Source organism: Hypanus sabinus, chromosome 18 (assembly GCF_030144855.1).
Source record: "Hypanus sabinus isolate sHypSab1 chromosome 18, sHypSab1.hap1, whole genome shotgun sequence".
Classification (NCBI taxonomy): Eukaryota; Metazoa; Chordata; class Chondrichthyes; order Myliobatiformes; family Dasyatidae; genus Hypanus; species Hypanus sabinus.
Genome location: NC_082723.1, coordinates 19,369,070 through 19,394,744, shown reverse-complemented (window position 1 = coordinate 19,394,744; position 25,675 = coordinate 19,369,070). Strand labels below are relative to the sequence as shown.

Here is a 25,675-nt window from a genome sequence, read left to right as displayed (position 1 = left end):
AATCCAGAATCTAAGGAGTTTTGAAAAATTATCACTAATGCATCCACTATTTCTTGGGCTACTTCCTTAAGCACTCTGGGCACAAGAAGTAGCATTGAAGATTAGTAGGCAGCACTGGGAGGGTTGAAGGCTAGTAGCTCACCGAACAGGTCACTGCTTCCCATCTGTGTTCTCTTATCCAGCACAAGCATTTAAATGCAATTTACCTAGTACAATGAAGCATTAAGTATGCTGCTAACCAGCTTCTCATTACCACTCTAAGACTTCACTCTTTCTTCACCTCTCTTGGTCTTTTGTACTGTCATAAATTTATTGTGCATTTGTGATTCATATCAAGATAACATCTTAGGTGAAATTAAATGACACATGAAATTCTAATATCATACACATGATTCAGTTTAGCATCTATTCACTCTATCCTAGTAGTAGAAGTTAAAATTAGGACTACTATATCAAATCATAATTTAAGAACATATATTTGAAAGCACAGAAGAGAAAATTGGGCTGAAATCATCAAGTTCTTTTTCACCAAAGCGTTAATACACAGAATGAGCATTTGGATACTGGAGACAAAAAATGTACATGCTATAATTTAAGGAACAACAGGATGGAGCATTGCAAGGTGCAAGCTGATAAATTAAGGCAATGATGAATAATGTACTTTAATGATCTTTAATCTGCCATATATGGTAGCTATCATAAGCAAACAAGAGAAAATCTGCAGATGCTGGACATCCAAGCAACACATACAAAATGCTGGAGGAATTCAGCAGACCAGGCAGCATCTATGGAAGTCCATGTTTTGGACCAAGACCCTCCTGCTGAAGGCATTTTGAGTGTGTTGCATAAGCATTCAGTTTCATAGACAATAGACAGTAGGTGCAGTAGGCCATTCGGCCCTTCTAGCCAGCACGCCATTCACTGTGATCAAGGCTGATCATACACAATCAGTATCCCGTTCCTGCCCTCTCCCCACATCCCTTGACCCTGCTATGTATAAGAGCTCTATCTAACTCTCTCTTGAATGCATCCAGAGACTAGGCCTCCACTGCCTTCTGGGGCAGAGCATTCCACATATCCACCAATCTCTGGGTGAAAAGTTTTTCTGCATCTCTGTTCTAAATGGCCTACCCCTTATTCTTAAACTGTGGCCTCTAGTTCTGGACTCACCCATCAGCGGGAACATGCTTCCTGCCTCCAGTGTGTCCAATCCCTTAATAATCTTATATGTTTCAATCAGATCTCCTCTCATCCTTCTAAATTCCAGTGTATACAAGCCCAGTTGCTCCAATCTTTCAAAATATGACAGTCCCGCCATTCCGGGAATTAACCTTGTGAACCTATGCTGCACTCCCTCAATAGCAAGAATGTCCTTCCTCAAATTTGGAGACCAAAACTGCACACAATACTCCAGGTGTGGTCTCACCAGGGCCCTGTACAGCTGCAGAAGGACCTCTTTACTCCTATACTCAATTCCTCTTGTTATAAAAGCCAGCATGCCATTAGCTTTCTTCACTGTCTGCTGTACCTGCATGCTTGCTTTCATTGACTGATGTACAAGAACACCTAGATCTCGTTGTACTTTCCCTTTTCCTAACTTGACTCCATTTAGATAGTAATCTGTCTTCCTGTTCTTGCCACCAAAGTGGATAACCTCACATTTATCCACATTAAACTGCATCTGCCATGTGGAATGGTGGGTTTGATAAATAAAAGTAGTCACTAGCACCAATAATTTTTTTTGATGGTTTGTAGCCCGAGTTCCCAACCTTTTTAATGCCATGGACCAATATAGTTAGGCAAGGGGTCTGTGGACCTAGGTTAGGAGTTCCTGGTTCATAGAATCATAGGAATTGCTAAATGAAAACAGGCCAGTGTTTATCCAGCATTTTCCACAGTTGTGAAATTTACAAGTGATAACTTCATTATTCATGAATCATTAGCAATCAGTCTTCATAAAATTATTTTATAACAGGAACAGAGGTTCTTGAGAGAAAAACACTGTGATGAAGGACGGTAAAGTCCTTTGCCCTGCCTTGCTTTAAATTATTCAAACTGCTTTAAAGTGTTATGTTTTGAAGGAAATCTACTTAATATATAGAACAATGTTAATTGGTCCCACCATATTCTATTATAGTCTCTTTCAAGGATTTCCCACATGCTCACTGAAAAACCATTTCCATAAATTAGCTATGAATTTACACTCCAGCATATTCCCCCCCCCCCCCACCTAAGTCAAGCTATGTTCTTTGATTTTATTGATCTGTAAAAGTAAAATAATTTGTCATGGTCTACATTATCCAATCCCTTTACAACCCTAAAAGCAGCAAACAGATCAAATTTAATTCTTAAAAAAAAATTTAGAGATACACTGTGGGTAGGCCCTTCCCGTACAACTTTTAGTCCTTTCCAGTGAATGTACACTAAAATGACTTAACTACTCCTGTCCATCCCTCAGTACCATTATTCATTGTGGTTGATATCTTCTGTTTTTTTTCAATAACTTTGATAGTCTTTTAAAATTGAGACAATCAGAACTTATCTACATTTGGAGTGGGTTTATCAACTGATACGTAAATGAAGGTACTTACTAGCTCTTAAAAAATCTTGAGCTCAGTGTAACCCTTTGCAGTTGACATTTGATCTTTCTCTTTATTTTTCCTGTAAGATATATATATCGTTCAACTAAACTCACAATCAAGTTTGTAACAACGATATTTTTTTACCCAACGCAATTATTCAGTGAGAGTGATCCTAGTTCCAACCAAGCTCTGGAGAAAGTAGTACCATCTAGTGGAGATTTCATATCTGATAGTGAAAAGTGAGAGAGTAAAATATATTAATACAAGGGGCTTTGTTTAAAAAAAACTATCTTGACACCAGGAAGCCAGGAAGCAGGTTTTCTGATCAGAGTTTTCAGATATGTAAATGTGAGTAGAATGGTAAAATTAAAATGACTCTTTTTAAAAGTGCAAGTACAAATGTATTATGATTTTAAAAATCACTAAAGTTGGAAACAATTTAATAGAATTCCTATAATCTATCAGTAGGCAGATATATAATTATGTTTATTTTTAATCACTGTGGGAAGAAGCCAATATTAAATATTAGAGTGCGACATGTCTGCAAGCTGTTTAAGATCTTAAGCAACAGTGTCATCCAAGCATTTTCTAATCTGGAAACAATAATCTTGTTTTTGCACCATTCTCTGTTCCAAATTTATAACAAATAGTTCATTTTTTGATCAGTTTTGATGGTGTTGGGAGAACTGATTGATTTAAAGCTCACATTTACATGTTTGTCTTTATATGGTCTGTTTTCAAGACAGCCTTCTCTACTTATGCAGATAATTAATTGGAAAAGACTTGCATACATAGACTTGCATTTCAGATTGCCTAACAATTGATTTCAGTAAATATCTCTTTATTGACCTTAAACTATATAGTAATGTTGGCTATTACTTTTCTCATGAGATTTTCATTTTGGGTATATTTGATATAGAAGAGTCAAATAGTAATGACTTGATATTGTATTTCAAGTATGCTAAGGAGGCAGTGAAATAGGACCAACGCACCAATGCTCATTTGGTTTCCCCACCTCATCCATGCCAATTCCATTTGCCTATATTAGGTCAATATTAAAAGCTATTTATTAATGCTTTTTGGGAGGGTGATTTTAGATGCATATCATATTTATACTGAGTTAAATACTGTATGTAATTAGTTTTGCTACAATAAGTGTATGGGACACTGGAAAAATGTTGAATTTCCCCTTGGGGATGAATAAAGTATCTATCTATCTATATCCCGCCTTTCCTATCCTGCTACTTGCTAAAATAAATGCCTTTCAAACATTATAATTGTATCTAACTCCACCATGTCTTCTGGTAACTTGTTCTGTATAACCATTGCCCAAAAAATTGTCTCTTAGATCTTATTTAAATTAAACTATGCCACCCATAGTTTAATCTTGTAAACCTATAAGGTCACCTCTCAACCTCCTATGCTCCAGTGAGAAGAAATCTAGTCTCCCTAATCTCTTTTGATAATTTAAACCTTCCGTTCCCAGCAACAAATCTCTTCTAAACTCTTTATGTATGCTATTACATACTTTCTGTGGTGTGACAATCAGAACCGTTCACAATACTCTAAGTATGGCCTAATCAATATTTTGTCCAGCTACAGCAGAACATCCCAACTCTTTTGCTTAGTGCCTCAACTCATGAAAACAAGTAGACTAAATACTTTGTTCACTATGCTATCTACCTATATTGCCATTCTTAATGCCTTACTTATTATCATCTGTTCATTATCATTTGTAAGATCATGATGTTTATTGTAAGAGACAGCCCAAAATGCATTACATTGTCTGGATTAAATTCCATCTGCCACCTTTCTGCCCCACTTTTCAGATGAAATGCTGTATTCTTAGATAATCCTTTTTGCTATCTTTGACTTCATCAGTTTTCATGTCATAAGTAAATTTACTGATCAGACCACCTATCTTCTCATCAAAGTTTAAAAAAAAGCAACACCCTATCACAATCTTCTGCCTCCTGTTACCAAGCCAATTATGGATCCAGTTTGCCAATACACCTTGGATCCCATGTACTTTAACTTTATGGACTATTGACAAAAAAATGCTTGACAAAAAAACTCACTAAAATTCACGTATAGCACATCTAAATTAGCCCATGTCCTCAAAAGTTTCCATCAGATTTGTGAGACAGGACAAAATCATGTGGACTCTCCCTAATTAGTCCCTGCCTTCCCAAATAAACAAAAATCCCATTCTTTGAACTTTTCTCAGTAATTTCCCTGTTACTAACATAAGGCTCATCAGCTTGTTGTTTCCTAGCTTATCCTTACTGCCCTTATTAAATAAAGAAAGAAAATATGCTATCCTCCCATCTTCTGGTATGTCACCCAAGGCTAACAAAGATGCAATAACCTCCATCCGAGTTCCAGCTATTTCTTTCCTTGCTTCACATAGCTTTCTGTAATGGATCCTATTAGATTCTGGGGATTTATCCACCTTAATGTATACTAATATTCTGTATGTTCCTTCCTTCCTGATACAAACATTAACACAAAATTTAAAGCATACAAGGTGACGATAGCTGCTGGTACATCAGAGGACTGAGAATCTTTCAGAAACCAGCAGCAGAGGACTGAAACGTTTATGAGGAAGAAAATTGAACTAGCAAGTCATATTAAATCCAATAGCAAGAACTATATGGACATATAAAAATGAAAAAAATAATTGCAGAGAAAGAGACTTGGGAATTAATAATGGATTTAAAGAATTAAAGAAATGGCAAATAATTCAAATCTATACTTGTGTCAGTTTTCATGGTGGAGGACATGTAAACACTCCAAAGATAACAGATTGATTAATTTCAAATAGGAGGTAACATATAGCATGGAAAATTATGAAGTTGAAGATGTTAGACTCTATAATCAAGGAAGAATGAGCCAGTCACAGTTAAGCTTACAACAATTAAACCAAGCCAACATAGGCTGATTATAAAAAAACATATTCAACTAATTTGCTTGATATCTTTATAACAAGTATAATCAATAGAGAGGAATCTACAGATGTGGTGCATTAGATTTCCAGAAAATATTTAGTAAAGTAACTAAAAAGTAAAGTAAATAAAAGGCTATTTCACAAGTTTTGAGGAGGATGTCAATGTGGACTGAACTTGGTTACAATATCAAAGACAGAGAATCAGAATAAATGGGTCTTTATCAGACTGGAAACATCTAACTATGGAGTGCCAAAAAGATCAATCTTTGCTCTTAATTGTTAACAACTTGGAGAAGGCGGCAGAACATAAAGTATACAAGTTTGCTGATGGCATAAAACCAGATAGGAAGACATGCTGCAATGAGGACATTGAGATTGCATCAGGATACAAAGGGTGGAGTGAGTGGGCAAAAACTTGGCAGATCATTTCCCAAATGGAGGGAATCTTCAAATCAGAGGTTCTTGTCTTGACACAATCACTTCAGAGGGAATCTTCAAATCAAAAGGTTAGCTTGCACGCACAGTGAGTAATTAGCCATTATTTCTAGAGGGCTGTATTTTTATCCAATATTGTCGTCCAGTAAGATGAATATTGTTATAATTGTGCAGAATATTGTTGAGACAGCAACCAGAGTATTGTGTACAGGTTTGATGGTATTATATACGAGAGAAGTTTCTAGTTTTGGAGGAAGTGCAGAGGAGATCCAGTGTGATAATTCCTGGAATGAGAGGGTCGTCCTTCCATGAACAACTGAAAAATCTGTTCTCATGAATAGTTGCAGACCGAAAACATTATTTTACTTTTGATGGATACTGCCTGACCTGCATTCTCTGTAATTTAGAAGAATGAGAGGTGATCTTATTGAATCCTAAGTGAGCAAGGCAAGTTGTTCAGATGTTCTCACTAATTGAAGAGTATGGAACAAGGAACATCGCTTTAAGGGTCTAGTTATTTAAAACTTAGATATGTAGGAATTCCTCCTCACAGAGAGTGGTGAAACTCTGGAATTATCTACCCCAAGAGCTTGTGAATGCTAGCTTGCAGGATTAAATAGACAAATCTCAGAAAGATTGGAGAATTGAAACATATATGGAACTCACACAGAAGAAACCTGTGGCAGATCAGTCAATGATCCCACTCCTATGATCTTGTGTGTATTCTTGTGTGTGCAACCTTAAAAATAATTAAGCTTGTATTTGAGCTTATGTTTCGAGGCAAATTACAACAGATTTTGACAATCAGATGCAGAAATGTGGAGAAGTCTGCTCCAGTTATGCCAGAGGCTTGCAGGGTAATGCACTGTAAATCCTAGGCCTTTGGGGTATTTACACAAAATTGCAAGAAAAATGCAAACCTTATTCCTCAATCTCCATTCATAATGAAACTTTATAGTTTCTTTATGTAGATATAATTAATATAGTTAATATGGTTCCTTTAGGAAGCCATAATTTCAAACATTTGGACTTCCATTGAGGTGGATTTACTTTAGAATTGACAGTAAGAGATAGAAGCAGGTCATTTGAGGTAGGCTCAAGGACATGGTTCATCGTGGTCAGGTGCCCTGTAAACTGAAGAGAAGAAGAAATCTGGGAGATGGATCTGGAAGGAAGACCCATTCAGCAGATTTGATGTATCACCTCACATGGATTTCCTGACAGCAATGATGAACTCATTAACTAATGTAGCTTCCATATTTCAAGCACTATGTCATACTCAAATCACATACTCACACTGATATATCATGGCTGTCAATCTACGTGAAACACATGTAGTACAATATCCTAAATCAGACATGGAATTACACAAGATGTTGCACTATGTGATAAATTATCTTGGCCCTTTAAAAGGAGATATTTGAGTAGATGATGGAGATAATTTTTAAGGACAATAGTTAAGGAATAACAAAATGTAGACAGCTGAAATAGATTAAGGAGAGAATTCTAGAAGTTAGGGTCTTGAGAATTGAAGGTACCATTGGTGGAATGCTTAAATTTGCTCAAAAGGCCAGTTCTGGAGGAACACAAATAACTTTCAGGATGTAAGAGATGAAGAAAATTACAGAAGACGATGGTAAGGTGAAAGGGATTTGAAATCTAAGATTTTAAAATCAAAACATTACTTAACCAGGATTCAATTATGTCTGCACAGAAGTCTGAGATTAACAGGATTTAGTGCAGATTACTAGGAGAACATGGTAGTGTAGCATTAACACAATCACAGCACCAGAGACCACCAGTTGGGGTTTGATTCCTGCCAATATCTTCAAGAAGTTTATACATTCTTTCCATAACCCCATGGCTTTCTTCCAGGTGCTCCAGTTTTCTCATACATTTCAAGGAAATGGGATTACGGTAAATTGTGGGCATGCTGGAAATGTGGAGTCATTTGCAGGCTGCCCCAGCACAATCCTCACTGATTTGATTTGACATAGATGATGGATTTCACTGTATGTTTTGACATTTGGATGTATAAGTGATATATAAGGCTAATCTAGTTTTTAAATCTTTAAGCAGATGACTTCTTTGGTGGGGGGTGGAGAATGGGTGAAATTGACCAGTAGTACAGTGGAATAGTTAAATTTAGAGTTAACAAATTATATAAGATTCAACTTACAGTTGGAAATTGCTAGACACAAAGATAACATGGATATGCAGCTGTAAAGTTATTCTAGTATTAAATATGGCACATAGGATTGCAATGAAGATGGATAGGTAGATAAATGGTTTTGTGTAAAATGTTTGAGGCACATTTATTGTGCTTTGGAGTATACTCGGAAATTCCAGTTAGAGAGAAGACCACTAACTTACTGTTGGTGTCAGAAAGCTTCCCAATAAAGAGAAAATAATGAGTTGCGAATTTACCTAAGACCAATTAGCCTGTAGCCATTAAGGTATGTCCAAGGAAGATCCTGTGCTGACAAAGTTAGTACTTAACTTATCTTCTCCAATTACCCTTAAATTGAGCAGATCATTAGATCATTTGAAAGGGCATCAACATTAATGTGAATCTGGGGTCACATATAAACCAGACGGGTAACTGTGGCAAATCTCCTTTCCTTCCCTAAAGGACACTATGAATCTGCTGGCTTTTATGACAATCAGTCGTTCCATGGTCATTATGACTAATAATAGAATTTTTTTAACTCCAGATATATTTAATTAACTGAACTTAAATTCCCCAGCTGACACAGTAGGATAACATCTCATGACTCTTGATCATTAATCCAGGTCTCTGGATTACTAGTCCAGTATGAGAGCTACTATTCATGACCTCTTTCTTATTTTAAGGGACACCATGGGAGATCCACTAGTATGGAAAATATTCATTGGAGGAATTTACTCTTTGCTCAGTAATGATTCAGATACAATGGGAAAAGTGTATCTTTGGGATACTTTTCATTTATTTTGCCTGTTTTCTAAAGCATTTACCTTGTATGTGAATTAAAACCATTAAAATAGTACCTGAATATATAATAATGTATTACTAAAGCACAATTAGCAAGTATAATTATAAAATGTATTGAGAGTTATATTCTGTTTCACTTCAACTAATTTATATTGATTATTTAGTATGTAATAGCTGAAGCAATATTTTTATCTGAGCTTTACAGTGATGATCAAAGTAAGCCGATATAAATAGGATACCACTAATTCTGACATGAACATAAAATTGATTGATCACCAGTGAAAAGATAATCACTAGCCCTGCAATCAATCCTAGAGTTTAAAAGACAAGTAACACAATACAAACTATTCATTTAGATGCATTGTTCCACAAAGTAAAACAAGAGTTAAATCTTGATTCTAATCTCGTCTTTACACGTGTTCTGGGAATGAAGAGGAGCAAGGATTTATTCTACACACCATCAAAGCCAAACAGCAGGGAGACAAACCCCTTTTGGACAGCACAACTGCTGCTGACAGCTATCAGGGGATAGACTACACACTGACACTGATGAGAATAATTAAAATATTATAGATGATCTTGTTGTGTTTTGAAAGAGGCATTTCATTAACTGCTTCTTGCTACATGAACATTTAGCACTCAACTGAAGAGAAGGCCTTATAAAGGGGAGGAAGGGTTAGGTAGGGAACTACTTCATTTATGCTGAATTTGAGATGTGATGAAAACAGTGTCATCTACTTCAAGGAGGCCACATCCTATATTATATCTCTTAATTTTCTAAATGTTATACTGCCACAAAACATGCAGCTTATTTCCAATTTTGACAATACAAAACTTTAATGAAATAATAACTTCATTTAGTATATAAAACAGTGCATGGAAAAGAAGAAATTACAGAAGCTCATTCAGTCATTTTTGATGGCTTAGTTGATTTTTTTGTTGATGGATTATTTGATCGCAGTCACATAGTGGTTAGTGGGATGTTATTACACCTCAGGGCATCAGAGTTCGGAGTTGATTTCTGGCGCTAGCTGTAAGGACTTTGTACATTCTCCGTCACCTCTGGGTGCTTCAGCTTCCTCCCACAGTTCAACGGTTAGTATGTTAATTGTAAATTGTCCTGTGATTAGGCTAGTGTTAAATAGGTGGGTGGCTGTGTGGCCTAGCTTGTTGGGCTGGAAAGACCTGTTCCGCAATTTATCTCTAAATAAATAAATTCACATGCCAATTATTATTTTCAATTATTTTCTACCTCATGACTTTAAATTTTGGAACAAAAATTTTATTTATAAATTTGTTTGCCATTCCCTCGGTAGAAAATATTTACCTTTTACATATTATAAATTTGGATTAATAAAACAAGGTTGGTATTGCATGTAAAATGAATATTCAATTTTGGTTGTTTGCTCTAACATCATTGATTCTTTGTGGTATTTGTCTTCGATAGATGAAACTATGTTTCACTACAATGAAAAGCTATCTCTAATGTACAGAAAAGCACTGTACTAAAATTCTCATCATGCGTTTCACCTAGTCTTTTCAATTTACAAACATTTGCTTAACAAAATATTTTCCACAAATTAATTATTTTGTAAATTAAGGATTGGTTGCATATATTGATGTACAGTAAATGCTGCACAATTTCTATTTTTATCAAAGGATTAATGTAAGTTTTCTGATCATTTTTTTTCTCCTGTTAAAAAGAAGTTTCACTGGCACATTGAAGGAAATGCTGCTCATATTCTTGCAGTATACAGGCAGTTTCCTTTCTCCTATTCAAGCCCTTAATTATATATCCAGGCACTTAATAAAATTTGATAAAAATTAAAAATCAAATTTAAAGTTGATTTAAAGAATTCTAAAGTTTCGGTTTACCTATAAGAAGAAGTAAACCATAAGGATTATTTTAGATATTTCCGCCTTAAAACCTAACCACCATACCATAGTAGTTTGCTTGAAGGCATTATAAGTCTCTCTTTACAAACGCTGTCTGATTTACTGATTATCTCCAGCATTTTATTTTGTTTTAGATTCCATCATCTGTGATATTTTAGTTTTGGATAAAGTTGAAAAGCTTATTCAAACTTCTTGATGTGGATATATGTTTTTTTTTAAAGATATTTTTCTGAGATCATTCCTAGATTTTAGAATATTTGAAGGCTGTAGCTCTGTACTTTATGTTCAGAAGGATAAGGAAGGATCTCAATGAAACCTATCAGATATTTTAAGGATTGGATAGAGAGGATAAGGAGGTGTTTATATTAGTAGGAGACTTTAGGATCTGAGAGCATGACTTCAGAATAAAGGCAAGTCCCATTAAAAATAAGATAGAGGGCTATTGAGGCCAAGTCATAGGGTGTATTTAGGGAAGAGATTGATAGGTTCCTCATTGGTAAAAAACGTTAAAGGTTACAGGAAGAAGGCAGGAGGATAGGGTTGTAAAAAAAAATGATGGAGCAGAATTGGTGGGCTGAGTGGCCCAATTCAGCCCTATATCTCATGGTCTAAATGGCTGTGTTTAGGATCTTTAATGTCTTAAACAGTTTAGTATGAAATAGCTTCTGAATCACATGTAATCTACAGCTTGATTTGGAGACAGTAACTGCTGCCTTTGATACAATTTCCTATGTACATAAATATGTCAGTAGTGAACAGTGAGGAACTGGACTGCAGATCTGAAGAAAATCAATAAAAGAAACTGGAAATTTGAAACAAAAACAGAAATGCCAGAAATCCTCAGTAGTTCAGGTAATGTCTGTGGAAGAGGAAACTTAAGTTAATGCTTCTGGTTGAAGATTCTTTATCAGAATTGATTCAAAGGAATAAATTCAAGCATAGCAGCTAGGCAACAGTAACAGTCACCATGAAACAACTGGATTGTAGTAAAAACCCAACTGACTCATTTAAGTCCTTTGAGGAAGTAGAAACACTCACAGGACACCACAGATTGCAAAAGCAAGGAGTGTGTAATTTATGAATCTGAACAATAATGAAATACGTTATTGTACTTCATTGAGGTGCCAGTGTTCAGTGACAGTACTCTTGTCTCAGAGTCCAAAGGTCTTGGGTTCAAATCTCACTGCAGAGATTTGAGCATGCAATCTAGATCAACATTTCAACAGAGAACTGAGGGAATACTGAACTCTCAAGGATATGCTCTCTCAGATGAAACATTAAACTGAGGACCTGTTTTCTCCCCCAGGTCATTAAATATCCCTTGGTGGTATTGGAAGAGGTTCCTTCTAGTACTTGGCCAGGATATATTCTATGACAAACATATAAAACAGATCAGCTGGTAATTTATTCATGGTTATATTTGGCATCTTGTTGTTCACTATTGCCTGCAATATTTTTCTCAAACAGTGGCTATATTTCAAAAATGACATTGGTTTTAGAGTATTTTGATGTTCTCAGGTACTGAATGAAGCTATATAAATGCAAGAAGTGTTTTTCCTCTTTGTCAATGCAACTATTTGTAATAATCTGTGGTGTAGAACCTATGTCATTTTACACTCTTCCTTTTCATCCATTCTGTGTTTTCAATCACTAGCTGAATATGTTTGAAATAACATGGGTAATGGATAATAAAATGAAAATGAGGGAAGATCTGAATTGATATGGCATAAGGTCCTGGACGTTCTTTTCTTTTCCAGGTGCAATTCAGAAGATGTGCTTTGTTACACTTACATCCTCAAGAAGAACACAAAATAAACATTGATCACATTTATCTACACGGCCATACATTAAATTTTCACCATCTGTGAAATTAATTACACAACTGACGCGCAATTATGATATCCAAAATTCACCAAGACTCCTCAGCCAGTACCTCCCAAACCCGCAAACTCTATCAGCGAGAAGGACACGGGCAACAAAAGTAAGTGAACACAACCCGGCAGAAGTTACTCTCCAAAGCCATACACCTACTTGATTTGCAGTATATTGCTTTTCTTTCATTGTACCTGGGACCTTAAGAATTGCAGCTGTTCAAGAAGGCAGCTCACCACTACCTTCTCAAGGGAATTAAGATAAGCAATTAAATGTTGGCTCAGCCTGAAAAACTCATATCCCTTGAATGAATTATAAAAAAATCCTTTGTTAGTGATTCATAATTTGTCATTCATTTAAATGTTTTGTGCCTAAATATACATACATACATACATATATATACACATACACACACACCATTGTAATTTGACTTTTACTTTCTACTGTCCATTATTTTTTCACCAGTTATGCCATCTTTTGTTTAATTTCCTGTTTGTTTTCACCTTTCTATTTTCCACAAATATTTTATTAGTCAGTTGAATCTTCTTCTATTGCTTTATCTCATCCACAAAGCTGTCGTTGCATCCATGTACTTTTCCAGACTGCTCCAAATGAATCTAGAATGTGAATCCTTCCTTTTTCACTAAGTACCAGTTCTCTGCATCAGAGTTGTGTAGATAATGGAACTGCTGCCTCTCAGTGATGGTGACCTGGGTTCAGTTCTGTTTGGGGCTGTGAAATTTGTAGGTTCTTATGATTTTCTTTGGATGTTCTAGTTTCTTCCCATATATTGATAGGTTAATTGACCATTTTAAATTTTATGTGGATGAGTAGTGGAATCTGGGGGAGAGCTGATGAAAATATGAGGAAAATAAATAAAACAAGATCAGTGGGATTAGTGTAGGTGGGTGTTTGAATGGTCAGCGCAGACTCAGTGGGCAGAAGAGCCTATTTCTATGCTGTGTTATTCTGTGGCTCTACAACAATTAAAAAACATTATTGACATACAGCCTTTTGCACTGCAACAGCCAGCGATTTCCCCCAATTTAATCCTAGTAATCATGGGACAATTTGCAATGACTAATTAACATACCAACCAGGATGTTTTGGGAATATGGGAGGAAACTGGGGTGCCCAGGGGAAACCCATGTGCCACCGGGAAAATGTACAAACTCCTTACAGGCAGCAAAGGGAATTGAACCCCGGTTGCTGGTACTGTAAGAGCATTGTGCTAACCACTACGGTACTGTGCTGACCGATTTCTTCACATTTGCAACAACTTCTAATACTAATCTTTCCTTTATGGAACAATTCTTGTGTTTAAGATCTTAAATTATATTTGCATTTATGTGTTTGAACTGTGATAATTTAAGATGAGAAAAATGACTGTCCAAAAGAAAATTCAGTTGAGAAGTAAGCAGTCTTGTATAAATTATATGAGAGTAGATGATTAACAGAGCCTATATAATCTGCTCAACATTTGCTTGAATTTGTTAAATATGGAACTTGGTCAAAGATTACATCCTGCTGGATTGTTAATGCCTGTTTCCTCTGACTGTGCAGTCTGTTCAGGATATGGAGCTGTAAGGAGACGTGAACTACATTTACCACAAATAAATGCAATAACCTATTTAAATATTATGCTAATTATGCCTCTTTAGTTACTGCATCTTCATCTTTCTGCTAGCTATTTGTCATAGTGGGGCTTTATACATGATCTAAAACTGGCATTTATTTTTTACAAAAACACAACACTGATGTGTTTAATGAAGCACTTTTCAACATACAGAAAGGTATCACCTTTTCCTATGTTTCCACTCTCTTCCCAGTGCCACCTTTCCTTTTCTACTGCAATTTTGTTCTCCCATCCCCCCCCCCACTCCAGTTTGAAATAAGCTGTTTCTTGCTAAATGGCGGAGAGAGTGTAAAATATGGCTGAGAAGCATGCAGAGGGATCCCTGTAGTCCTGCCCTGATGGCACTCACACAGACACAGAAAACAAACACCATCAGTAACCTGTCGAAGATGGTGCATAGGCGAGTTTTTTTGCTCCCTGCCGGGGCCGTTAGTTAGAATCTACTTTTCCAACCCTTAGCACAGTCATTTCTAAGCTGTATTATGGTGATTTATAAACCCCATTCTGTGTAGAAAACTAATAGATCAACGATGCAAAGGAAAAGACAGTAGCAGCTGGGGTATTTATTGAAAGATAAAATAAAAACAGCAAGTGATAGACCACTTTATGACATATTTGAACCATTTCTAGTTAAACCAGATGGAGATGTATAAAACACTATTTTGTCTTCCACACGAGGATTCCTATGAGAGTTACCAGCTTTCAGAGTTCGTTAACTTTTATGTAATTATTATTTGAATTCATCCTGTGTAAAGAAGTACTTTATAAATATTAAAATCCAATTTTGGTTATACATTAGCATCCCATTCCCATTTGAACAGATACAAAAATATGCACATATCACGAGGAGAGTTGGAGCTCACGTGTGTTATTGTCTAGATTTATCTAAATCTGCAAGGTATCTCACAAAATAGAAAAAGGATGATCTGTCAATATTGCATGACGTGAAGAGCACCTTACTCAGTGCATTATCCTTCTTATACCAAAATGTATTTGTATTTTTTTTCTTTTGAGGCGATCCAAATTTGAGGAATGGCAGAAGTCTCATTTCTTTTCAACTTTTATATTTAAATGATGTGATTGCCTTTATTGTATTATACTGTAAAATTTTCTTGCTGCTTGACATTTAGCTAACTTGGGAAATGGGTCATTTGAAATAACTACCAACATACCCAAGTATGTGCTGGGAAGTGCTGCCACACATACTGGTGCCAACATTGCACATCTGCAATGCTCAACAGAACATCACAAAGCACAACAAAACAGAATACTGCAACAACGAAAAAAACAATAAAAACAAGTCCCTTTCCTCCCTCCTACCCTTCCTTCCACCCATCCACCCACTTAGGACAGGCCTCCAGCCTCCGGTCTCCAAGCTTCGGCCTCTGGGCTTTGAATTCGATATTATTTATTTGGCACTTGGCATCTGTTTTTCTTATTAATGTGCAGTACCTCAAACTTTTTACAGTTCCTTCTTAGAATGTAGTTACTGTGAACAAGAAAATATTTATTGTGTATCTTTAGTTGCCTAGAATAAAAATGTGATAGTCCTTCTTAAACCACTGCGTTTGTATGGTGAAGGAAATTTCAGCATAGACCTACTCTTGGAGGTTGGGCTAACACTACTGACTTTCCTGATGCTGGCCAGTGGTATTTCACAATCAACTCTCAAGTTCAAATTTGGCAACCCCCATGTTATGAAGACATTGCGTAATATGTAACTCTATTTCCCAATGAATCCTATGTTGTAAGTAGAGATGCATTCCTACAGGATGTTTTTCTCTCAGCAGTTTCCATAGAAAATAGAGTGGCCAGCAAGTGAGTACAAATGCTATAATCTAGAACAAAAATAAAATGAAAGCTGGAAAGTGATAGTGTTAGGTATATCAAATATAGGTAAGATAATTTAGTGGTATAACTCATAACAATTAGTTGTAGCATATCAAGTATGTGTTTAATCTTAACAACATGAAACTAGAGTGCTTAAAAAAAACCTGCAAATGCATCTGTGCGTGTGCTAGCAAATGTGAGTTGAAAAAAAGACAAATTTTATTTCTTCCACATTTTATTTAACTTTTGCCCCCACATCCCCCACCAACATAAATTCCATCTCTTGTATTTTTTTGGGTAGTAATCTGTGAATTCTATAAAGGTGAATTCATGTAACCTGAACAGTGATAGTGTAGGGTAACCTGTACCAAATAAGGTTCGCCTAGGCAGCATCACCCCCTTTCATTTGAATAGGACTCCTGAACTTGATTTTAAAAATGTGTAAGAAAATGGTTTACTTATTTTTGACTAATGTAAACTTATTATATCTACCTATTTAAAATAACATAGAATAAAATAATATTTAAATATATTTGGACTTTTCAAATACCTTTATCAGAAATGTCTAAAAGCAATTAATAGGCAACTTGTCAAAAGGCTATTAAAACACTCCAGGCAAGAAGCCTCAGGTTCATCACGACTCACCACTCATTCTTCCTTGCAGAACAACTATGGAATCCAGATCTCCAGGTGATTTATTTCACACAGTTGCAAAAGGCGAGCATGGAGTAGAAAGGTCTTTTTTGGTGTGCTAGATTAAGCATTATTTGGCCCAGCATTTTTTTTCCTCTGTGGTTTGCTGACTTTCAACTAATTCTATACTTAAAATATAATGTGAATCCTTTTGCATAGGGCTTGTGGAAATTTAAGCAAACAATTTACATGAGGTTACTTTTTTAGAAAACTCAAGAGAATCTGGTCTTTTACATCTGAATCTGTGTTACCTTTACTAGGTCATAACAACACTGATTCAATTTAGATTGGAAGTGAAATTGGAGGGTATGATACTACATGCATGTTGTAGCATTTCTTGAATATAAGCAGTGAGTAACCACTCCTTCATGAAGCTTCTCAATGTCACATAGATCTCCTCATTATTTTCTTCTCTAATATTTAAAATATATATTAAATGGTTTGTATTAAGTCTTCATAAGCTATATTGGGTATCCATCTCATTTTATCAAAGTGATTCCCTAATGCTAACTGTCAACAATTCACAACTCTTTCTTCCCAGCCTGTCATGATATCATGGATAGCTTTCACTTATCTCTCAGGATTTGTTCAATGTGAATCCTGAGCCTGTCTCGAACCAGGGTTCCCAGCCTTGGATCCACAAACCCCTTGCTTAATGGTATTGGTCTACAGCATAATAAAGGTTGGGAACCCTTGGTTGAGAACATTTATTATTAGTTCATGTTGCTATAACCTTTACAAATGACTATTTCAATAAATTATTCATGGCTGCATAAGCAACTGTACTTATCCTCAGCTTTATCCTATCTCTGACTTCCTCCTGTTGCCGTATAACTAGCCATGTTTTGTATAGGCAGTTAATAATTTTTACTACTGCTCTAAGCAACTGTTTGATTGGTAAACTGAAGTTTCCTGGAGATTTTGACTGAACACATTCACTTTTCTCTGAAGCCCTTAAAATATATTATTTTGCCTCATTTTGGATTGTCTTGTTAATATTCTTAGGATCACTATTAACTACATTTCAGAAATAATTGCACATTTAAAAAGTCTTGTCTGAAGTATAAATAAATTCTATTAGTATTTAATTTATCCTGTTAGGAACTAACACCAGCATTGTAATATAGTAGATGGAGTATGATTTTATGATAGTCATTTATGCCAGTGCTTTATGCAAGATGCCGCTGTGTGAAAATTAGCTGCTTTATTTGCTTAAGTTACACAGTAACTTGTGTTTAAAGTACTTTGTTGACTGTGACTGTTGGCTATCTTAAGGCTGCAAATGTTACAATATCAGATATGCTTATTGAAAATCTAGTGCAGTACGGAAAATGTGCTGCATTGTTAGATGTACCAATTTTGGATAAAAAATTAAATCATGGCTCTGTCTGCTCCCATAGGTAGATGGAAAATGATCCCAAAGTACTATTTGAAGCTGCAGAGGAGTTCACTCCTGTGCATTGGCTGGCCATTATTTGCCTCCTCGATCAATATCACTAAAACAGTCTATCCAATCATTATTACATTGCTGTTCATGGGAACAGACTGGGTGAAGCTTGACTGTCACGTTTCCTACATTGCATTAGTAACTGTACTTCAAAGTTGTTCTTTATAAATTATTGCATCTATAACATGCCATTAAAGTCTCAGTGTTACCATAGTAAGCTTTGTAATGCCCTGGAAGGTAATATCCAAAACTTTTAAATTCAAGTCTTTTACTCACTCAATTTTGTACCAGTCCTTCTAACTCAGATTTTTTCCTTTCACTAGAACACCAGTTTATATTACTGACAATCCACGAGTAAGTTCTGTAACTTTTTTATTAAGATTAATACTTCTACTATAGAACTGAATTGGTGTGGTATACTGCGTCCGGTGCTCCCAGTGCGGCCTTCTATATATTGGTGACACCCGACACAGACTGGGAGACCGTTTCGCTGAACACCTACGCTCTATCTGCAAGAGAAAGCAGGATCTCCCAGTGGTCACACATTTTAATCCCACGTCCCATTTCCATTCTGATATGTCTATCCATGGCCACTTCTACTGTCAAGATGAAGCCACACTCAGGTTGGAGGAACAACACCTTATATTTCGTCTGGCTAGCCTCCAACCTGATGTCATGATCATTGATTTCTCTAACTTACATTAATGCCCCTCCTCCCCTTCTTACCCCATCCTTTATTTATCATCCCCCCCTTTTTTCCCTCTCTGCCCCCTCACAATCACTCCTTGCCTGCTCACCTTCTCCCTCTGGAGCTCCCCTCCCCCTTTCTTTCTCCCTAGGCCTCCCTTCCCATGATCCTCTCCCTTCCCATGATCCTCTCCCTTCCCATGATCCTCTCCCTTCTCATGATCTTCTCCCTTCTCCAGCTGTGTATCCCTTTTGCCAATTAACTTTCCAGCTCTTGGCTTCATCCCTCCCCCTACTGACCTCTCCTATCATTCTGGATCTCCCCGTCCCACACCTACTTTCAAATCTCTTACTATCTTTTCTTTCAGTTAATCCTGAGGAAGGGTCTCGGCCCAAAACGTTGACTGTGCTTCTTCCTATAGATGCTGCCTGGCCTGCTGCGTTTGTTCCACCAGCATTTTGTGTGTGTTGAATTGTCCTACTTGCTTGCACATCATGGTTTAAATACTCCTTTAAAGTCTTTCAGCCAATAAATACATATGATGAGCATAATCAATGTAAGCTCTTTGGGTATTTACAAACTTATTTTATGCAATATTGAAGATGACACACTACATAGCCATCCTCTGCCCTCTACAAAAACCCACCTGATATTGCTCACTTTTCAGACAAAAATATAACCACCTTGAGAGGACAAAATTGGCTTCAATTACATTTTTCAGATTATAAAAGGAAAAAAACAAATTTAAGAAAAGCATGATCCAGGGAAAAAAATAAGTTATACATATTTTATTTGTACATTATTTAATACTTGCATTGCTTCTGAGATTGTGAAAAGTTTTACATAAAGGTCTTACTTTTAACTATCTGGGAAAATCATATAACCAGTTCAGCAGTTCAATACTGCTTCTCTCAAGGAGGCTAGAATGGCATACCCTATTAATGGTTTGGGAAGATTGACATAACTTCATACTGTATTCAAAGGAATCACTGAATTTTGACAATTTTTCACAATATCACAAGTTACCAATCTGAGTGCAAGTCAGATTGATTGTCAAATCATAGGTTATTGGGATGAGGTGCTAAAACACTTCTTGTCACTCATGTACTGACATACATAAGCTAGAAGATCACTCTAATTCTCAGAGTCAGAGTCCTGAGCGGACAAGAAGTTTTCTGTTTCCAGCTGACTAATAGGGACAGCTTAAACTATAATAATATCAGTGTGGTCCACAATCAGAATGGATATCACATTGTCCAAAAACTTCAAAGGTCAATCACATTTATTTATCAATAGTAGCAAACATTGTGTTGAACTTAAGTAATGAAGAAAAATATAAAATTTGCACCATGAAAAAAGTGTACCTAAAGTTTTGAGAATGGGGTCAAGTTATTGTTGAAACATGGGAATAAGCAAGATCATTCAGCAAGTTGTAGGCAAGTAAAATATACAAGAATGTTAATGTGACTACTCTTTTAAAAAACCTTTTTCTTTGTTTTATATTTCATTAACTCACAGAGTGGACATTGAATATTGCTTTAATTATTCATGATGTAAAACATCATTTAAACTTGATACTCCTTCTCTGGCAGGAAGATCAGCCTGCCAGCTTACAACTAATCACCAAATCATTACATGGAAAAACAAATGCAGCACACAGCTTTGAAGTTTAAGAACTAAAAAAGAAAAACACAAGAGAAATGCAGATCTGAAGTTGAAATTCCCTGGAGTGTGCCGTGCTCCTGTGCTTTTTGCCTTTGTTCTGTTAAAAAATATTAACCTCATTCGTTGATTAAGACTCCCATTTGATTATTGTTTTCATTTAAATGCTGTAATCTAATTTTCAGCGTCAGGGAGCAGGAAGCGAATAAATTATCTGACAAAAGAAAGATGTTTCTTGTGAAGCCTATTTCCCTCTTCCAGTTCATTGGGGAAGTTGATGAAGTTTCAATGAAGTAGAATTAGAGGATAAAGGCTAGAGTATTGACCGTGTCCCTGCTGTATGAAAATTCAATGGGTGCAATATCTGCAGAAAATGGGGGGCACCTAAATGCCATAATCTTCAATCAAATCTAACATCGACACTGACAAAGTTTGGTAATGAGAGCTTCAATGAAGCATGCTGGCTCAAGAATTAATCCTCTTTATTCAGGCAGGCTTCAGCTTTGAAGCATATTATAGCTCAGTCCTGTCAATCTAAATGCTAAATACGGTAGGGATTGTACTTTTCATTGGTGCCTAATCTGATAACCATTTTATCAGTATGATCAGATGGACTGGGTGAAACTGATGCAGGGAAAGTTTTATAATTATCCTGCTTCACACCAATTCAGTTGTAAACTTCAAAAGTGAATAGCTGTTTTTTTATTGAACATAAACTTTATAGCATATCTATTTATCTTGAGGGAAAAAAATCAAAGATCTAAACCTAATAGAAATCTGGATAAAATATTTTTCTTCAGGATGGTAAATTAGCTCCAACCAATAGCAATAAGACAAACAATCCGACAACAACAATCTATTCAAATGAAATATAGGACATAAAGTATGTGGTGCCTGGTACAGGAAAAACAACACAATCACATGTAATGGTACAGTTCTTGATGAAGTCCGCAAGTCTCATATGTATGAGGACACCTCATTTGGACTAAGAGGTGAGTATGCCACAACAGGTACATCTTACAGGTGCTGTCATATATTGCAACATCTGGTCACTACAGGGTTTGATAGATTGCCAAGGCCTGCAAAGCCCCTTGTAGTTTCACCCTCATCCACTGTCTAATCCTATTTTCTTTGTAATTTTCTCTCTTCAGGGTGTCAGATAGCTTACTCATCCTTGATAACACCTTGTCCTCCCAAAACAGCTATTAAGATGTTTTCACACCAGCAATAAAGTTAGTATTATAATCAATCAATATTAAAGTCTGCATTCAGGATACGTTATTCTAAAGCAAATGAGACTTTCTGGAGGACGAAATGCCATCTTGGTCGGTTGAATTGTCTTCTACTGACACAAAATCATACTGAAGAGGCCAAATAAGCATATATCATTTGTATAATAGATATAGCCATTTATTATACATTGCTATAATTACTTTGTATATTAATTTTTCTGCCCTTTACAGCATCTGCAATACATCTTTAGGACTTCTCTAATAATTTGAGTCTTAATGAAATACACGTTATAAAATGATCATGTATATTGGGTGCTGACAGTTCTTTCATCATGTCTATAATGAAGTATATTTATGACATTGATATATAAGATGTCATACAGTACATATACATCAGATTCTCAGAAGGTAAGTAAATAGCTATATCGCACTTATGCCTATTTGAAGTAATCTCTTGCTTTAGAACTTAAGTTAACTCCATGCCTCAAAATTGGCCTTTTTATTCCAGATTTTAAATGGATATCAATCATCATGAAGTTTTAGTAAGGGAATAGACTATAAATTTACAACCAATGGGAAAATACAGCTGTAATGTCAATGGGCTATGAGAATATTAAACCAATTCTGTTCTACACTACTATCCTTTTTGGCATGCAAGTACTAAAGGAAGAATAGAAACCATCTAAAGCTTCCTTTAGGTATTTCCTTCCTCAAAGTTGCTCTTGTGCCATGTAATTTGAAATTGAAGATTGTATTTAATTTTCATGGTTTGAAACAATTGAATATATTTGCATTCTCCATTAAAACAGTCCATATGTACAAAGCAGACATGGCTAATTTTTTTATCTTTAAAATATAACTGAACATTATGCTATAAAGCTGTAAATTTGGAGGTCCATTGAGGAGATTTTTTTTCATATCCCTCATTGCTGATGGTATGAACTGTTTTCCTTCAATTGTAGGCCTGGCAGGGAAACATATACATCAGATTCTCAGAATACTTTACAAACAAGAGAAAATCTGCAGATGCTGGAAATCCAAGCAACACACACAAAATGCTGGAGGAACTCGGGAGGCCAGGCAGCATCCATGGAAAAGTACAATCGATGTTTCGGGACAAAATGTCCATTGTCCTTTTTCTGTAGATGCTGCTTGACCTGTTGAGTTCCTCCAGCATTTTGTGTGTGTTGCTACAGTATATTTTGCCTTTTTGCTTAGGTGCAATTTAATAAAGCAACAGGAATCATGAAAAAGTTGCATGTAAATAGAAAGTTGCTTTGGAATAAAAAAAAATTCTTAATTATGTTCATCAGTATATAATTACACAGCAACTTTATTTCCAAGATGTGAAATGCCATAAGGATGTGAAAGGCTGATTATGGACTTCAGGAAGGGGAAGTTGAGGGAACACACACCAGTCCTCGTTGAGGGATCAGAAGTGGAAAGGGTGAGCAGTTTCAAGTTTGTGGGTGTCAACATCACTGAAGATTTATTTTGAGCCCAGCATATTGATGCAATTACAAAGCAGGCACAACAGTGGTTATATTTTATCAGGAGTTTGATAATTGATATGAACCAAGTCACAGAGCATTCTAATTGGTTGCAACACCGTCTGGTATGAGGTGCCACTGCACAGGATTGCAAAAAGGTGCAGAAAGTTGTAACTCAGCCATCTCCATCATGGGCACTAGCCTCCCCAGCACCCAGGGTACCGCAAAAAGGCAGCATCCATCATTTTGGGCCCCCATCACCCAGGACACGCTCCCTTCTTCTCACTGCTACTATCAAAGAAGAGGTACAGGAGCCTGAAGACATACACTCAACGTTTCAAGAACAGCTTCTTCCCATCTGCCATCAGATTTCTGAATGGACAATGAACCCATGAATACTAGCTCAGTATTTTTGTCCTCTCTTTTTACACTTCTTAATTATATATACCTTTATTGTAATTTATAGGTTTTATTATTATGTATTGCAATGTACACAGAACAACAAATTTCACAACATGTGGCAGTGATAATAAACCTGATTCTGAAGTTCTCAGACGCTCATATGATCCTGAATTACATTTGCAATATACTCCTTTGAATTCATTACTCTTCTCTCATTAGCAAGCTTTATATCCATTTTCAAACCAGAATATCTCAAAGGAACACTATCCATTCCAGATCATGGGAAGAGCTCCCCCTACTGAGTATCATTATGTCTTGAAGCACAGTTAATGTTGAGTTCAAAATGTCTAACAGGAGGATCAAGAATTGATTTGCAGGTCAAGTTTTCTCAACAGTTTTTAAAACTATAAAATTCAGAATCTAAACTGACAGACTAATTCTTCTTTCTCTGGTAGGTTTAAGAATGCCCTAAATAAATGGCATGTAGAATATATTTATTAACACAGTATATGATCCTAACAGACTCACAGGTGAAGTGTTGCCTCACCTAGAAGAACTGTTTGGGGCCCTAAACGGTAGTGAGGGAGGAGATGTAGAAGCAGATATAGCACTTGTTCTGCTTGCAAGGATAAATGCCAGGTGGGGAGGGATGAATTAACAAGGGAGTTGTGTAGGGAGCGATCCCTGCAGAAAGCACCACTAAGCACATCTTTCCCTTGCACCCCACTTTAAGTTTCCTGCAGGGACAGCTCCCTACATGATTCACTTGTCCATTCATCCCTCCTCACTGATATATAAGCTATTATTGAATAGCGGAGCAGACTCAATAGGCCAAATGGCATAATTCCTATGTCTTATAGTCTTATGACCTTACTGATTGTAATTGATCATCATAGCTGATCAATTACTAGTAATCAATTTCAATGATCCAACTGGTCATCAAACTGATTATCATAATCCATAACAAATTAAGGATTAAGACCATATTTTAATTTTATTTTATTTCAGCAATACAGCCCAGAGTAGGTTTTTCTGACTCTTCGAGCCACACCACCCCAGCAACCCCACAGTCCTAATTAACTCTAACCTAATCATGGGACAATTTACAATGACCAATCAACCTACCCGGTACATCTTTGGACTGTGTGAGGAAACTGGAGCACCAGTGGAAAACACGGAGAGACTCCTTTCAGAATGGCACGGCATTGAACTCCGAATTCTGGAACACCCCGAGCTGTTACAGTATTGCACTAACCACTACGCTACCGTGGTGCCTTTAGTATATAACAAAAGTATTTACAGTATTTAACTAAAGGTTTGTGAAAAAGTCAGCTACCCTGAAAAGTTTACCCTGAATTTTATTGTTCACCATACAGTCTAAGACAGTGTTTAAAGAAGAGGGACAAATGTGTGTTTTCCAATGCAAAATTCTTTAAAATTATGTGGATTAAAGTTAGTCGTAGCCACAATATATACAGAACTACTGACCAAGGATGTTTGGCAATGCATTTACTGTGCACTTTCCTATTATACGATGGCATTTAGATTTCTGCTGATGATCACTGGTCCTTATTGTGTTATAAACAGAGAAAGGCTGCAGTGATCAGATTATCCAGGGATTCAATGAAGATTTGTAAATTGCTTTCATAAATGGATTGCTCTGTAATGTTATTTATATTTCCTGCTTAGCAATTTGCTATTTAGGGTATCATTCATTGTGCAGTATTAGATGATAATTTTATTATAGAGATAAAATGGAGTATGAAGTGATAATAATGTTAGAAAGTGGGTACATTACACAAATGATTCACCTGTCTGCCTGCAAGGTGCTTATATTCTAAACTGGCAGCATAATTATTGTACATATTCTCTTTGGTGTACAACAGTGACTT

General features: G+C 36.2%; 1 protein-coding gene and 1 long non-coding RNA gene across 2 annotated transcripts in view; one reads left to right on the top strand and one right to left on the bottom strand.

The window, feature by feature from the left end:
* Positions 1–14,337, top strand: part of LOC132407382 (uncharacterized) — an 85,385-nt gene extending 71,048 nt beyond the window's left edge. Inside the window, exon 4 of the long non-coding RNA XR_009516459.1 lies at positions 12,589–14,337. This is a non-coding gene — a long non-coding RNA (uncharacterized LOC132407382). The remainder of the gene's footprint in view (positions 1–12,588) is intronic.
* cfap77 (cilia and flagella associated protein 77) overlaps positions 1–25,675 on the bottom strand; it is a 135,085-nt gene that overhangs the window by 87,296 nt on the left and 22,114 nt on the right. The window lies entirely within an intron of this gene.